This window comes from Octopus bimaculoides, chromosome 8 (assembly GCF_001194135.2).
Source record: "Octopus bimaculoides isolate UCB-OBI-ISO-001 chromosome 8, ASM119413v2, whole genome shotgun sequence".
Lineage (NCBI taxonomy): Eukaryota > Metazoa > Mollusca > Cephalopoda > Octopoda > Octopodidae > Octopus > Octopus bimaculoides.
In genome coordinates, this window is record NC_068988.1 from 29,556,002 (window position 1) to 29,574,835 (window position 18,834).

The following is an 18,834-nucleotide window of genomic DNA, read 5'->3' on the forward strand; positions in this document are numbered from 1 at the left end:
ATAGATTTGTTAACAATAAAACTAAAATTGAAATAAACCAGTGCTTGTGATGGCTGGCTTCTTAAACCATTTGTCCTTGTTTTGATTAAGACTTCATCACCAATACCATCTTCCTTCTCTTCATATATTACATATCCTTCATTCTCTTTTGTTGCACATACAGGAATTCTAATCTCTTCTTTGACCTCATCTTTTGCTTTTACTTTTACATGTAGTCTTCTGCTTCCCTCCATAATGTTCAAAGGATTTTAGTTGTTAGTCTATGCAATTGAACATTTGTACATTTGTACATTTTTCCAGCTGTTGACACTTGTGTTACAAATATTGCTTGTGAATGTGCTAGATCCCATGGCACACCTTGTGCTCTTGGTTAATGCCTTTGGACTTCCCTCTTTAAGTGGGCATAGCGTCTAAACAAGAAACTGGGTGTCATTTGGGAACTGAAGACAATTACATTCATCAGCCATAAATTGATGATCAAATAACACTGTCATCATGGTGATAATGATCCAGATGATTTTGATCCTGATGATAGTACTCATCATCATTATCACCTTCATTATCATCAAATGATAATGCAGTTCCAATTTAGAACAACTTTAAAATATCATATTTAAGAAGTAAATTATAAATATTTTAACTTTTCAGAAAACTGAGAACTTCAAACAAGTTTTTAAATTGGTTTGTGAAAGGAAATTAAACAAAAGACCTTAGATTTTCTGTTTTCTCATATGATTTAAATATAAGCAATCATAACATATATATATTTATATATATATTCAGTTATTGTTAACATAAATTTGGATGTTAAAAACAGTTTGTAAGTTAGTTTCTTACCACTAGTTTTCTGGTGTTTACTTAATCATTGAAATTTTTCTCCTGATTTACAAAATTCTTGTTTTACATTTATATGATAATATTTTTAATGAATTATTGAAGACAAAAGTTACTGTGAGATTCAGGAATATTATATCTTCTATTTGTTATTAGATGATTTATAAAAGACTTAAAGCATAACTTCATTAGTATTTGAATTAAATACAGCGAAATTATATTTGAATTTATATTTGAAAACAAGATACTGTGAGATTAAAGTATCTTCTGTTACTTTTTGATATAAAGAATTTAGTTGACATGACTTTCCTACTCAATGGGAAGTGTGTAATAAACTAATCAGAGTCTTTTAATTCTTTTATTCATTTAAGTGTATCAGCTTTAAAGCTGCAGTCATGCTGGGTCACCGATTAAAAAAAGTCTTAAGTTATCTTATGGTAATGTGTTTGGGTTCCACAGACCTTAAAGAATGTAAAATGTGAAAAAATTGAGATTTTCCTATTCTTGATCTTTTGCTAAGAACATTTAACGTATCCTGGTTCATATATTCTTGTATCCTACTAAAGTTTTGTTTATATTTTACAAATATCAATCAACTTTAAATTTATAAATAAATTTGTAATGAAACTTTAATTTTGTTTAAAATTCTATGTTAGAAAAATAAAGCTTGATTAATATCTGATATTTCATAATTAGCCATCTGGATAAACCATGCTAGAGACCATGCCAGAGCAGACATAGGAATTATTTAGTGCAGTCTTCTGGCTCACCAATTCCTGTTGAACTGTCAAACTAATGCTGGCATGGAAAACATATGTTAAATGATGATGATGATGACGACGATGACAACAATGATGATGATGATGACAGTAACTCTTAAGACTGATGATTTGGCTTATAGATGCTGTAATATTCACAACAATTATTTATTACCATAAACTGAAATAGTTACTGTAATTTTTACAATAGAAAATAATCCAAATTTTTATGGTCAAGAGAGACACTTCTCTGTTTGAGAAAATCATAGTAAATGCTGTACATCTTGAATGCACCATATTGCCTGTTGTTTTTATTTTACTTCCATAAATTCCATACATAAAATGATTAGAAGCAATAACATTAGTAGATGCCATGTTTAAGCCAGAAGCCTGAGATGTTTCATTGACTTAATAAAACCATTTTTATTGTACTGCTTACTCTTTACTTTTCTCATTAGGCTTTGCAGGAGGCAGATTAGTAGAATCCAATTCAGTTACAAATTTAAACATCTCATTTCAACAAATTATTGTTCAGAATGATGCTTATGCTACCCTAACATCACTGATATTTAGACATAGCTCTTATTTCTAAGCTTTGTCTATTAAACACAGCTCTATTGATGGCTGATGAAATAATGGGTGGGTAGCTCTTTCCCCCAAAACAGCATATTAGATAAATTATCTATATTTCAATCTTCATTAACGATATTAATCCTTTAGGCCATTGTTTACCTAGCCTTGACTACTAATTTAAATCAGCTTGTAGTTAAAGCATACTAATTATGGATGTTGATGCAACAAGCATTAATTCTGCTATCATTTGTATCATCATCCCCATACTCTCAACACTCCTACTATTATTCCTATCATCAACACAGCCATAATTTTGCAGCTATTTGTTTAATGCTGGTTTATGTTAGAGGCAGTTGGGAAATTACTTTCTACACATTTCTTAAACTTAAGTCTTTTCCTCTGAGTCCAAACCATTTAGAATATTTTTTTCTAAATACTCTATCATTTATCTATCTTCACTATATTCCACAACCAGTTTACAATATTTCATCTAATTTTTTATATACATATTTTTTTATTCTTACAGTATGCTCAACCTCTGTTTTATCAAGTTAGATCGTCTCAACAACATTGTTGAGAAATTTATTTATATTCGATATTCATCATTTGGAAGGCTTCAAAATCTTAGCATTTAAAAACTGGGGGTTTTTTTTTTTTTGGTTTTTTTTAGATAAACAAACTTGAAATATAATCATTCAGTTTTCACTAATTGTATTTTCTGTTGCTGTCAGTTTCCCCAAGAATATAACATTGTCCTGAGAGAAATCCCAACTCTTTGCCTGCCTTAATGTATCTTTCACAATTTACTATGATGTGTACTAGCTTCATTATTTCATCTATTAGCTTTCATCCTTTATAAATTTCCCTCTTTCTGTATCACTCTTTATAGCAGCTGAATTTTCTAATTAATTAGGTTAGTAATCAGATCATTTTCTTGCTATCTATATGTTTATTTGTGCCCCAATACCCCCAGTATTCATCTTCTTGATTATTTGCCATCAATTCCTACACTTGTATAACTGGTTCTATCAGTCAAACCTACTTGAATTCTTTTTCATTCCATCCCTTCTCCTTATAATTTCTCATTGCATTCAATAACACCATTAACAAAAGAACCATACATCAGTTTCCTAGTATATCATTAGACAACTATAACATAACAAAATTACTTTTTCTCTCATAAATGTTAGCAAATGGTGTCTAATCATAGAAACCCATATAGTTATCCTTTTTATAAAAAAAAAAATGCTTTTGATAATGTGTAGCATGCAACCACCTTTTAAATTCTCTTTTTATGATTTCAGATCTATAGTATATCACCTTAATCTTTAGATTCCTTATTTGTCATAACTGTATAAAATTCCATTTGCCTACTTTGTTGTCCCATTAAAGATCCATTATTAACTCAACTCATTTCTTTTCACCCATGATTTTCCAACAATAGACCCTAAATCCATGAGTACAGCATAAGTAAATCTAATTTTCTGTAATTTGTTATATTTGCAGTATTTATGATATATACACTTATACTATCAATGAAGAATTTTTTAAAGAATAATATTCCTGCTCTGTGTATCTCTATGTGTCCCTGTGTACTCCCGACAAATTTGATACTTATATCATATTCACGTGGTCCCTCCTTTGAGCACTGTCTTTCTAAACTGAATTCAAAAGAAAGGTATTCTTCTAATACCATAATCCTACCTAAATTTGATTGAATTTCATTATTTGACCAACACTCAAACTATGGCAATTAGTCTGAGGATATCATCTTGAACTCTGATTCTTATCGTCTATTACCAAAATATATTAACCTTTGCTCCAATATCTATCAATAATTGAACCAACCTGTTACCCATCTGTCTGTCTGAAGGGACTATACATGCTATCGGCAAGACTGTTCCTAACTTTTTTATGAACAAAAGGAAAGATTTTTAACCCTGACAAAAGGCAACACATTTGGAGTAGAATGGTTAAGATGATTAAACCAGTTTCAGTACATAACTGGTACTTATTTTATGGATTCCAGGTATGAAGGCCAATAGGATCTGAATTCAGTGTAGCTGATTGAAGCTAAAAGTGTTAATTATGGTCTGGCATTACTGATTCTTACAAAAGAAAACAGATTTAGAGACATAATTCAATTAAAGATGAAATGTTTTGTATTCAATTCCAATATTATATATTTAAATAATATTTATTAACTATAGTACTGTATATGCTTTGTCAAGGAGAAAAAATATAGTTAAACTTTCCATTCAATGAGGGATAACTAAATTATTTTTTTTGTCTATTTATAATAGTTTTTTTAATTATCTTTCATGCTTTCTTTAATTAATAATTCATGAGACTTTATAATTTAAGTTATCAACAATATTGCAGATTTGGCCTAATAAAAACTTATTTAAAAAACTTCATGCCAATTATAATATTATATGAAATAAAGGTGTTTTAGAGATAATCAATGAAATCAATACATTCTGCATTTAGGTTTGACAATCAGCTCACCTCACACACAAAATAGTTATAATAATAAAATAAAGATCCATCAACTTCAGCTGATGCTTATTTAATGAGAACAGTCTCTAACACAATGATCTTTATAATTTCTGTCTGAGAATTCAGTGTGAGAACAAATATTTGTGGAGCCATGACCACTAATGGAGAAACTATTGGCAATTCATATTGCTATAAGCAATGGTTGTGCAGAACAATAGATAAAATAGTGAAATAATTAATTTATTTGGCTACTAACAGATCGTTGCCATGGTATTCTTCTTTTAAATATGAGAATATACCAAGCAACTTTATATTAGAATTGTCTGTCACTTGTTTTCCAAAATAATCTATGTAAACATGTTTCATAGGAACCAATACTGAAACTGTGACCTAAAGCCTTAAACATTAATTTTATTTTATATTCTAACCTATATTCTATTAATTGTCTTCAAGTTCTATCTTACTTTAAATCGATACATCTGCTTTTATGTTGCAATTACTTTTGAGGTCATCTGATTTTCAACATAATGTAGTTTCTTGAATATTTCACTAATTATTTTTTCTCTCTTTAGTTTGTCTGAGTAAGATGGCAGAAGTTTGGAGATAATTAGTTAATGTTTCATTTGATTAGTTACAAGTTTGTGGTTCAAGGGGTAAAATATTGCCAGAGGTAGAATTTAAAAAGGATATGGTTCTGGAAACGATCGAAGAAAGAGTTTAGAACCAACATGGGTAATTGAGATCAGAGGAGAAAATGTAGATATATCAATTGAGTTATGGTGGTTATGGTATAGGGGTCAGTGCTCAGAAGAGCAGAGATTGTTGTAATAGCAAATGAAGAATAAACAAAGGTCACAATCTATCAGTATGTAACTAGTTTTAGGTTTTGGGTTACCCATTTATAAGTCAGTAATTCAAATTTATTGCAGGTATTTCATTGTTTCTAGGTAAAACATTATTTTACATTGACTCAGTTCACCTAACTATGGAAGAATAGGTAGCAACACCAAAGCATCTGAAAATGTTACCTGCAATAGATTGGCATCCTGTCCATTGAGATATTTATCTTACATCTGCTTAGGATGATAAAACAGAAGCAACATATTTCCCATGTTATATCGATCTGTTCACTATGTCACCTGTGTGACCTTTGTGTATGACATGTTTGTGTGTTATATAGGGTCTATAGTAATTCAGAATTGAAGAATTTTATGACATTAAAAGGGAAACGCTTTCCATGATAGTCCTGCTTATGTGAACTAGTTGTTAATTTCAAGAGAAGCTGTCAGAGATAATTTTTTGGTAATATGAAAGGAATTGAATGGTCTGTCTGAGATTTCTGTTATTCAAGAGTAAAAGAAATATAATGCTATGGGTTTGTGTACCCAGTTGCTGAACATGTAGAGTTTGTATATTACTGGTCAAGACTTGGTTGCTGAGTTTCTATTGTTAAAACTTGGTTGCTGAGTTTCTGACCTAAGTATTTGCAACTCTCAACTGATCAAGCAATTTGGTTGTTCAAAGTTCCATGTTGGCAATCTATAGAGGGCTAATGGTAGGAAAGAGTGACAATATTCTCAAACTCAGGGTTATCTATTAGGATGAAGTAGCTGGTCTGTTCTAGGTGACTTAGGTGTAGGGACTAATATGACAATTTACAGAAATCCTTCACTCGGTAGTGCTACCAAGGAGTAGAAACAGTTTGAGAAAAACTCTAATATGGAAGTATCATTGGACAGAACTGTTTGAGATGTATTTTGAGCAATGAAACAATTCTTTACGTTCCCATTCAGTGTCCATACATTGCTGGTTTCTGATATATGTCAAACAGCTATTGTTGAATGTAGGCCAGATTTGGCTCTCAACTGAGTCCATCATGAAAACTGTCCTACTGCTCTACTTTAATTGAGAAAAGTAAGCAGTTTTCCTCTGTCTGCAGTAAAAGAGATTGTTTAATAGCCAAGGTTTAAAGAACTGAATGTAGATACTTTTCTCTTTGGTCAAGTCTGCATCAGCTTTTTAAGTCCTGCTGGAAAAAAAAAAAGATTGGTAAGCAACAGTTGGAGAAGGACATTTATTCTCAGTGGTCAGATTGATGTTGGACTGTGAAGCTCCTTGATTACCTTGAGTTGGAGCTACTCCTGTATCAGGAAGATTATATCATCCATATATATATATCATGTTCTTTTTCCCCCTTCATCCAATTTTATGTAGAACCTATCTTTGTAATATCCCTTTTCAGCTAGCATCCCTCTGGCACATAAAAGAATTTATCATTGTTCAGAGATCTTATTTTCAGTGCATAACTTCATTGCTCAACCAAGCACAACTCTCTGTGCATTGGGAACACACATTATTTTATTTTGTTTCTATATTTTCTCTTTTATTGAAAATATTCTATGCAATACATGTGCAATATCTAATACTGCATTTTCTTTATGTTGGGTATGTGCAAGTCCTGGTGGGGTTGACTGTGTAGTTGTCTTATTATCAGCACAATACCAAAGAAAATGATTTGTAGTATTTAGTTACATATGCTTATGATCTAAGTTCAAATCCAGTTAGGTCAGCTTTTGGCTTTCGTCCTTCCAGAGTTGATAAAATGAGGTATTGGTGAAGTACTGAACTTTTAATAATCAACTATATACAAACACATGTCTTGTAAAGGACAATTCAAATGCAAATATTGTTACAAATGGCAACAGCAATAGCAGTAGTTTTGTTGTTATCATTAATCAGATGATTGATTTAGGTTAACTCCTGGAATAAAAAAGGGCACAGAAGTGTTGTGTTGCAAGGAAAATTGCCTCTTTACTTTTGGAATACATTAAGAAACTAGTAAGAAGGAGAGTAACATAACTCTATCTTGTCACAAATTGTGGGGCAGCTTTCACATACTCACAAAAAGCACAGTTGAAAGAAGGCTTCCTTGATGTTTGAAGTGATGCTGTTTCTGTTAGCTGGAGTTGACCATATGGAAACATGTGTCTGGTTCTATACCAGATGTGGACCCCTCTGTGAGTACAGAAAGGAAAGCTTTAGACTGGTTGTGTAGTATAAATAGCCCAACAGTTACACATGTTACTATAAGATCTGTTTTAGGGTTTTCTGGCTTGAGAAGATGAATTATCAAAGAAATGGCAACTAGCATCAAGCCTCAGCTGCTGCTGTTTCAAGAGCAACACTAGTTGTGTCTCTGAAGATGGCAGGAGTAACCATGTCATCCTCAGAGCTGTGAATTAATTGTCAGGACAGTGAAGGCCCAATTTGCAGTAGTGCTGCACTCACCACTATCTTGTGAAGATGAGGATTGTGTGAATGCAGACTAAAGAGGGATGGCAATTAAACAGTAAAATAGGGGAGAGGCAATGTCTCCTTCTTTTTTTTTTTTTGAGGAGTGTGTGCACATATGTGTGTGTATATGTATTTGTATGTGTGTGTGTGTGTGTGTGTGTGTGTGTGTGTATGTATGTATGTCCAACCTATGCCAGCATGGACAACAGACGTTAATTGATGATGATGTTGATGTATATATTTGTAAATACACAAGCAAAAACAGAATAAAGAACAGATAATGTGAAACAAAGAGCAAGTGAAGGGATAAGAGAGAACAACAGTTCATAAATAATTTATTGCTAATAAGAAATAAACAAGGTATGCTCTTGACAACAATCCAAACTGGTTTCAGTTTACTGCGCTGAGTTTCATCCATTGAATAAGATTAATTGTTTGTTATGATGTAGCAGGGAAAATAATTGATTATTCCATCTGCAATATTTAAATTAGCATCTTGTAAGGTTAGAACTCATTTGTATGATTTTTTTTAATATCTCAGACATTGGACTGTGTATTTAATTATGTTTAAAGATAAACCTTTATAAATTCTGCTTTTCAATTACTATTCTGAGCTTAATTCATAATACTTTACATTGAGTATATGAAAAAACATTTTTGTTTTTTATTTAATAGATAATATCAGTTTCATTTAATAAGGCCCAAAGCCAAAATTGGACTTAGGTCTTATTAAATTAACTATTGAATTAACTGCAATGTATTATTGGTGTTCATTTTATTGACTTGTTTCCTGCGTAAGATGAAAGCAATGTCAAATTAGGTAAGAATATACAACATAATGAAATAATATTTAACATTCAGTCTAACTACAATTTAATAATATTAAAATATTTAAAAATCTAAATGTCATTATAACAATTATTGTTTTCATTTTCATTTTCTCTGTAAATTGGATTTATAATTTAGACTAATCCACTTTAAGTTATAATTAATCCTTCTTTTACAAGTAGCTTTCTGAAAATTACAATCCACATTCAATATAATTTTCAACCAATCAAGTTTCATGATGTATTCCGGTTTCATTATTTTATTCTATTTATTTATCTCTTTTTCTTGTGGGTAGCAACTGGAATGAGTTGTGACCATATTGTGATGAACAGTGTGATACTTCTCTTATATTGCTATTATAAAAAGTTATTGTTAATAAATTGCTGAAATACAGTTTTATTTTATATAAGGACACTATAAATTATTCAACTTGTCTTCTGCTTCTCCATTATCCTCCTCCCCTCTTCCTTCTCTTTGCAAAAGATTAGCATCTGTTTTGTCCCATTTGTGTCTGGTGAATTAGCACATTAGTACATTTCTATGTATACCTACCCTTTGAGAAGTCCTCATTTTCTAAGGTGTGAATGAACCACTTTTCCTCAAGTTTTCTTTAGTATACCTTAGAATACTAAATGCCATCTTTCATTATTTCATTGTCTATTTTCATCTAATGAATATTTTTAGTTTGCATTAAATGTCTGTATTTTGATTTCTTGGTTCACATACATGGCCTATTTCTCTAGTCATTAATTGGTCACACTTCACTCGTTCTTCTACAGTCACTGCATATTTTCTATATTCATTATCATGCTTCACTGTGATACATTTTCAGAAGCTTGATGCCCTTGAATAAGAAAATAAAAGCAGTTTTTATTCTATTTATTAGTCACGAGATTTAAAAATAAATAAACAAGCATTAGGATCAGTGTTTTAGCTTTCAGCAGTTTATATCATGTGACATCTTTTTTTCACTGGCCTCTAAATAAAAAGAAAATTTAAAACAATAATTTATTTTATCTAATACTCTGCTAATTTATCTACTGAGGACTTTTCTTCAGCATAGTTATTTTATATCTGTCTGCTTTGTTATATTTCTTTCATTAACTTTCTTTACTCAGTCACAATGATATTTACACACATGGGTATATATGTAAATATGTGTGTTTGTCTCTGTGTGCTTTTGCACTGCTGGGGCACTGGTGACATTTATGTTCTACTTGTACAATCTATCCAGCAACTCAGTGGTTTATGCAAAGGAAGATTAGTAGATTAAAATATTTTACTTAAATATAAGTAAGGGTTGGTATCAAGAAAGACTTGCAGTTATAGATCATTGCCTCCAAAAGTTTTGTCTAAGCATTGGAAAAGCAGACAATGATACAATGATGATAATGGTGAGAATGTGAACTTCACCCACATGCATTTTTTTTACCTGGCTCTCTTCTTTCTTTTTATCTCCTTTCCTCTCTTCTCTTCCCAGTCTTTCCTCTGGTATCCTATGAAAGACTAGGATGGAGGCATTAACTTTTACTTTTGCCACACAAAAAGCTCCCATGCTGATGCCACATAAAAAGCACAAGTACATTCTGTAAAATGGTTGGCATCAGGAAGAGCATCAAGCCATAGAAACCAAGCTAAAACCAACAACTGGAGCCTGGTGTTGCTCTCCAGTTTGCCAGCTCCTGTCAAACTGTCCAACCCAAGCCAGCAAGGAAAACAGGCGTCAAACAATAATGATGATAATGATGATATATACACATATATATCATCATCGTTTAATGTTCATTTCCATGTTGACAGAACTGGCAAGCCAGAGAGCTACACCAGCTCCAGTTGTCTGTTTTGGCATGGTTTCTATGGCTGGATGCCCTTCCTTATGTCAACCATTTTACTGAGTGTACAGGGTGTGTTTTAGGTGGTACTGGCACTGGCAAGGTCACCAAATAACTTGCAAGACAAAAACCCTGTAACTAAGAGAAGCAATGGTATTGAGAAAGGTGCCTTTGTACCAAGAGATGAGGGGTTAAACTATAATGGAGGGGCAGAAAAGAAAAAAACTAAAACCTTTTGAAGGCAGATCACAAGCACTAGTTGCAGTCCAATGACTACAACCTGTGAAAGAAAACCTTATGTCTCATTTTCATTCCATTTAAAATTGTTTCCAGTATATTTGACCAATACATAATACTGATAAAATATAGTAATCTGATTATAATAATTATTTATTAGGTAGTGCATTTGCTTGAAGTATCTCTAACTAATTGCCAAAGAAACCATGACACAAGTCTAAGTATGTAACTATATGATTATAAACCTATTTTTGAAATAATACATAATTAAATACCCTTGTTATTCTTGTTATTGTTTAGTCCCATCTTAGCTTTGATCAAGCAAACTTATAATAGTCAAAGGTGTTACTGTTAAGACCATCCATTCTTTTTTGTTGTGGGATACTATATTTAGAACTTCAATATCCAGTCTTTCCATCCTATTTTTTATAACCCTAGCCATTACTGTCTTGAGTCACAGGACTTACAGGGCCAGGTAACCAATTTCCATGGTGTATAAGTGATTGATATTACATCATTCTTCTGGAATCGGACACCAATCCATTACAGGATTATTCGTTTACAATTGAATGGATTGAAGCAAAGTGAAATTAAGTTTTTTACTCAAGAACACAACACACTTCCCTGTCCAGTAATTGAAACCATGATCTTGTGATCATGAGTGCAACACCCCAAGTACTAGGCCACGTACCTTCACATTTTTTAAAACAGTGGGATATAAAGCGGGATTTGGGTAAGCTGAATCAAGACAGTACAAGTTTTACATTTTGTGCAGATTATTATTTTTTTATGATTCTTTCATAGTTTGATATAACTACACTTGTTTTGAATAGCAATATACAAAATTTGAATTTCTCCTCTTTACTCTCTCTCTCTCTCTCTCTCTCTCTCTCTCTCTCTCTCTCTCTCTCTCTCTCTCTCTCTCACACACACACACACACACACACACACACACACACATATATATGGAGAAACAAGGAAGTGAATGGACAAAACAAAGGTTAGTGAAGACTCATTTGTTTTGCCAGAGATAACCTCTTATGTTGGTGATATGAAAAATGCACTGTTCCATGCTGTAAAGTGGCTGGTGTAAAGAAATGCAACCAGTTGCAAAAACCATTTCAAAGTTTCAAAACTCCCACCAAAGAAAAAAAAATACAAAACATGTCAGGTACAATTAGAGATGGATCTATTTTGCTCTGTTTTTGTGTGTGCCAGAAAAAGAAAAAAGGAGCATGGACAAATGACTTGACACTATGGTACCCCTCTAACCTATCCCATCATGGAAAAAGAGATGTAAAATTTGATGAAGCTCTCCTTGATAACTCAGAGAACCATACGTTGCTTATAGTGCACAAACACTAGAAAGGTTGTCATATCCTCAATTAGACCAAAGACTTACAAACAGCTTCCTTGTGCAAGTGTTGTCAATCAGAAGTCCTACATACCAGATACCAATAGATTTTAGAGATCATAAAGAAAGAATGTGCAGTTTCAAGGCCTTCCTCTTGTACATGTTCCTATTTCTCTTACCAAATACTTTACAGAGTGTATTGGGTACAATATTGAAGAGGTTGTCATATTCTCAATAAGACCAAAGAGTCCTTTTTATTGTATGTAGTTTCTGTCTTTTCATGACTAATGTGACTGAGAGCATGAATAGAAGAATGATGACCAAGGGGATGGAAGAGGAGAGAGTATGAGTATGAACTTGACTGATATTGGCAGAGAGAATAGTTTCCTGAAATTTTTCAATGCTGTATTTTTACACTACTAATTGGATTACCTAGTTAACAAAATTGATCACCAACTTCTAGTGATCCTACTAAAGAAATTAATTTCCTGTGTATTCTTACTGCTATTTTGGGGCCACTGCCAAATTTGACCTCCTGTGTTAGCCTGTCTGTGATCCCACAATGCCATTTATGTCTCCATAGTTTATACTGGGTAGACTATATGAAATTTCTATCTACTGATGGTCGTTGTGTCCTTCTTTGCTAAATTGTCTTTGAGGTTTCTTGGTTCTATGGTTTGCTACCCTATCTAAAATTTCTTTTGTAAATCTTCTACTCATTTATCATCAGCATATAGAAATTTCCATTGACATTCAATTTTAAACTTTTCTGTTTTACATGGAGCACTATAATAATCAAATGGGCGTGAGAACTGAGCCCCAAAACAGACTAAATTACTCACTAAACTCATTACTCACTGCACCTCTTGTACAGGGCTCATATGCCTCGACACAAGTCACTTGTCGAGGCTTAGTTTCTTTTGTGACTATCAGGTTACTAAGTGTGAAACTCTATCAAAGGCCTCTTGCAGGATGACAAATGCTAGATATAGGGGGTTATTACTAGCTATGTACTTCTCCCAAAGTTGTCTCATTAGGAAGAAGGCATCAATAGTACATCTTGTTGGTACAAAGCTGATTGCATCTCAACTTGGCTATTTCTGTTCCTAATTAATTAGGGCTACAACCTTTTCTGTAACTTTCATAACCTGTTTCAACAATTTACCTGTAGTTTTCTCTGTTGCCGGTGCATCACCTTTGCTCTTGTGGCAGCTGATGAGTTGATGATAAGGCTGCTCTGCCCTCTACCTGTTTTCTCAGTGATACCTTCTTGTTGTACAACTTGATTTACTATATGAATGAGTAGCATGTATCCTACATTGCAAGACACATATAGAAATAAATAAACAAATATATATTCACACACATGTACACACATACACACACATACATGCACATGCACACACACACACACATATATACACATACATATATGTTCATGTCATTTTATATATGTATAAAGAATAATAAATTTCTACTCTACAAAAACATAGATTAATGTAAAATAGTGTTTTTTTTTATAACTGAACATAAAAACAAACATTAATACACTCACACACACACACACACACATGTTCATGTCATTTTATGTTTGCATGGGTAATACAAGTATATTTTTAAAGCAATGTTTTTATAGCCAGATGCTTTTCTTGTTAACCAATATCTTTTTTTGTTTTGGCTATTTTGTTTGTTTGTTTGTTTTTAGTAAGGGATCTCATATTCTACACATCTTTGAAGCAGCAAAACCAGTGGATGATTTGTAGATAAGGAAAATGCAACATCACTGTTTGTAACTCACCAGTTTTCAAAAAAACAAATGCTAACACACAGACACATACAAATATATATACATTTGCATTCATACACATATGTTTGTGTGCGTGTGTGCACTGACATATATATTATATGTTTGTATGTGTGTAAGTATGTGACAAGCTTCTTTTAGTTTGTGTGTACAAAATCTACTCACATGACTTTGGTTGGCCCAGAGTTAGAGTAGAAGACATTTGACCAAGTTGCTGTGCAGTGGAACTAAACCTGAAACTACATGGTTGGGTAGTGAACTTCTTAACCACACACAAAATACCATGTATATGTATGTATATATATATATATATATATATATATATATATATATATATATATATATATATATATATATATATATATATATATATACACATACACATATACAAATATATCCACATGTATTCATATCTATCTGTTTATGTCTGTATCTACATACATATAACATAATGTTTTGTGTGTGTGTGTGTGTGTTATGTATGCAGATTAAAACAATTAAATTTTAATTCTCATAGCAATGAAAAACTCACTTTTTGACTAGTATTAAAATTAACCCAGTTCTGTATCAATTTAAAATAGTTAAAATGCTGCACTTTATGGAATGTTACATTTTAATTTTCTTTGTTTAATTGTTTCATATTATTTCACGTATTTTAAACTATGTAAGATAAATATCTACAAAATTAAAATTTGGTGTGTTCATATATCAATTAATAATTTTTGTCTGTTCCAACTATATGACATCCTGATTAATATAAATAAATATTTATTACCAACAATATTAATATCGATTTGTTACATTGCTATGAAGCCCAAATTTTTTTTAAGGGTGATACATCCTGTCAATTGTATGATTCAGGAGTGCCCTCTTTGGCCATGTTGCTTGATTTTCCAAGTTAAATGCTGCTTACCATGTTGTATTCACTAAGGATTCAGCTGGGTCGACAACTTGTGTTGGTCGACCATATGCCACATGGTCACAGCAGCTGATGAGGTATCTCACAGAGATAGGGACTGAATGAGACTCTGCTCAATGGGTTGCCTGGGAGGACCCAGGAATATACTGACAAACAGTGAATGCAGTAATGCGCTGCAGTGGCACATGCTCCAACACCTGACCTGTTACATATTACTATGAGGTTCATGCCTTTCTTAAAGGCATAGATCTACTCATGTGTAATTTTTCATCAAATGATATGTAATTAAAAGTATAAAATAAATGTTCATTAAAAACCTAGCTTTACACCTTGTGCTCATCTTTTATATTTTTCTATAACTTTAACTAAAGCTAACCAAAATACTAGCAGTAATTATTATCATTATATTCATCTTAGCTCATATCTGAATCATTTCTTCTTTCAATACTCCCAGAATAATTTTTATTGTTACTTCCATCCCCAGCAGCACTACCAACAGCATTTCTTTTATGTAACCAGCATAATTTTTTTGAAACTATTTCTTTAAGAATATTATTCCTTCTATTGCTTCTACCACTACAATCATACTTGCTCTTGAGCTTACTGAGCATTCCTTACTGTTGCTGATATTTATTGTCACCACTACCAGTATAGTTGTCATAACTGTTTACAAAGATAAACACAATCAAGGAAGGCACTGATGATGTAGCTATATACATATAGTCTGCTTCTCCCTTTTAAATCAATCCAGTTTGTTAATAGGAGCCCATCACTTGGATGCACGAAAGACTTTAGACAAAGCCCCATATGCACACGTGCCGGAGTTGTTGTCACTGCTACCATTACGGTTACAGCAACTAGGACTACTGCTTCAGCGGCTACTATTGTTCGCTTTCCCAACCAACCTGGTAGTATAGAATTAATATGATTTTGCTTTGAATTTTCTTCCTTTTCCCATTAAAATTCAAATGAACAACAACAAAAACAAAAACCCACTATCTTTGTGTTCCCTTATTGTTACTTGTAAGCCTAGTATTTACTATTGCTACTCATATTTCTCCTGTTAAATACACTCTGCTTATTATGTTGTCACATGATTGATTCGCTTTCGGATTATGAACTATCAGCTCAGGTAAGAGGAAATCATATCCCTCATCATTCATAGATTTAATTACTGAGTTAAAAATAAAATGGGTCTTTAATTAGATTCCTTTGTTATTTAAAATATCCAAGATTTATTTATGAATAATATGGTTTTCGCAGACATTCATAATTAAATTTTGTTCAGAATTCAATTCAAGGTTAGATATATTGCAAGATAGACATGTTATAATAATCTCTGGCCTGTGTAAAATATAAATTGAACTGATGATACAGTTTCAGTTCTCGTTTTGAAATATTTTTAATTACTTAAGAGTCTTAATATCTGTAGGAGAGGCATTAATGTCATAAATTCTCATTTTTTAAATTTCCTATAAAAAAGAGTTTTGTTAGAATAATCGATGTTATATTTATTGCCTTTTTTTTCATTTTTGGTTGCCATAAGTAGTTAAAATCTTAGAATTTTGTATCTAGGTATCCGTTTGTCAGGTAGTCTGTTTGTCTGACTATCTATTTGTCTATTTCCATTTATGTATCTCTTTATACATACATGCACGCATACATATGTGTATAAGTACATATATATAGGCATTGATGTATATATGTGTATATGTTTATATAGGTACATACACACAATTATATGTATATATGTAGATATAAAGATGATGATGATATATATATACACAGATATATATATGTGTGTGTGTGTGTGTGTGTGTGTGTGTGTGTGTGTGTGTGTATCTGTATCTATATCTATCTATCTAATATATATAGATAAATAGATAGATAGATAGATATATAGATATGGATACAGATATATATATATATATATATATATATACCTAATTTTGCAAAGAAAATGAAGGTTAACAGTGATGTCAAAATTTCACCAACAAAATTAAATGAAATACTCTGATTGAATGCTTTAAATGACCATTCCATTTGTCTTCATATATAACTATACATAAATACAAACATATATATACATGTGTATGTGTGTATATGTATTTATATATATGTATGTATGTATACAGACACGTATCCATGCATATAGATATATACATATACAAATATATATATGTGTTAATGATTGTATGTGTGTGTACAATATCTATGTTTATATATATTATATACATTATATATATGTATGCATGTATATATGAGATATATATATATTCATATTATATATATGTATGAGATATACATATGATATATATTCATATTATATGTACATACATTTATATATACACACACATGTATATTTACACACACCTACATATACATGTATAAGTGTGTAAAAGTACGTCTATATAAATTTTTTTGTAAATTATTGTAAGGATGAAATGTCACAATCAGTAGAAGTCTCAGACTATAATGTCCATATAACTCTATATTAATATTCATATACTATAAATGTTATATTTATTTTCCTAAATAGCATGTATATTTGTATAGCTTTTATATACATTTACTGAAATTTATGTAGGTAGCATAAAATCCATGACTTCCTTATATGTCAAATATGTCAAATGATATCAAATAATGTCAGGCTAAATTGTTATTTTAAAAGGCTAATATCTAGGAAATCTTATTTGAAAGTGAAGTTATTTGCCGTAAACTACTTAGTGCTACTGTAACAGTTTAGAATAATGGAATTACACACTAATTAAGATCGGTAAGTACAATGAAGAAAGTATAAACAGAAAGCTTTTTTCACAAAAGAGCTTCTCTATTATACACAGTAACAAAACAAGTGTCTCAGTATCACTAAAACAACTTTATACCTAAGGGAAAAAAACCGCTTAAAATAATAGACATTACTAACAAAACAACAACAACAACAACAACAACAACAATAACAATAATAATAGCAATAATAATAATAGCAATAATAATAATAATGATGATTATAGTGACGGTGATTATGGTGATGATGAGCTTATTGTATACAATTAACTCATTATTATTATTAAATAAAAAGCATTTAAAAAATATAGAAACTATTATTATTATTATTATTATTATTATTATTATTATTATTATTATTATTGAGACAGCAAGCTGGCGGAATCGTAAGCACACTGGGAAAAATGCTTAGCGGCATTTCATTCGTCTTTACGTTCTGAGTTCAAATTCCACCAAGGTTAACTTTACCTTTCATCCTTTCAGGGTCGATAAATTAAGTACCAGTGAAGCACTGGGGTCTATGTGATTGACTTACCTCCTCCCCAAAATTTCAGGTTTTGTGCCTTTAATAGAAAAGGGTTATTATTATTATTAAATAAAAAACATTTTAAAAATATTGTAACTATTATTTATTATTATTATTATTAAGGTTGTGAGCTGGCAGAATTCTTAGCATACTGGGCAAAATGCTTAACAACATATTGTCTGTCTTTATGTTCTGAGTTCAAATTTGCCAAGGTCGACTTTGCCTTTCATCCTTTTGAGGTTCATAATATAAATACTAGTTGAGTACTGGAATTGATGTAACTGTCTAACTCTCTTCTCTGAAATTACTGACTTTGTACCGGATTTTAAAACTATTATTATTTCCATAATTTTAAAACCTCTTCTTAGCATTATTGTTATTTTATAACTTCAAGTTGTGATTGTTAATCTATTTTGTTAAAGAAATACATTTTTTTATACTAATTATTTTCTTCAAATTGAAAAAAATAAAGATTTTATTAAAATTGATAATTGTAGCAGATGAAACTAATTTTTAATATTAATTCAATCATTTGAAAGTGAGAGATGTTTGTTTTGATTTCTCATTGCATATGTATGTGTGTATGTGG

The 18,834-nt window shown here is 31.4% G+C and overlaps 1 protein-coding gene across 5 annotated transcripts in view; it reads left to right on the top strand.

Moving 5' to 3' along the window:
• LOC106873316 (mitogen-activated protein kinase kinase kinase 13) overlaps positions 1 to 18,834 on the top strand; it is a 197,623-nt gene that overhangs the window by 80,977 nt on the left and 97,812 nt on the right. Inside the window, exon 1 of one of the 5 annotated variants that reach the window (XM_052970023.1) lies at positions 15,960 to 16,064. The exons of the other annotated variants lie outside the window; for them this stretch is intronic. The gene's annotated coding sequence lies outside the window, so the exon portion shown is untranslated. Of the gene's footprint in view, positions 1 to 15,959; positions 16,065 to 18,834 lie in introns of those variants that run through there. 5 annotated transcript variants of the gene reach the window in all.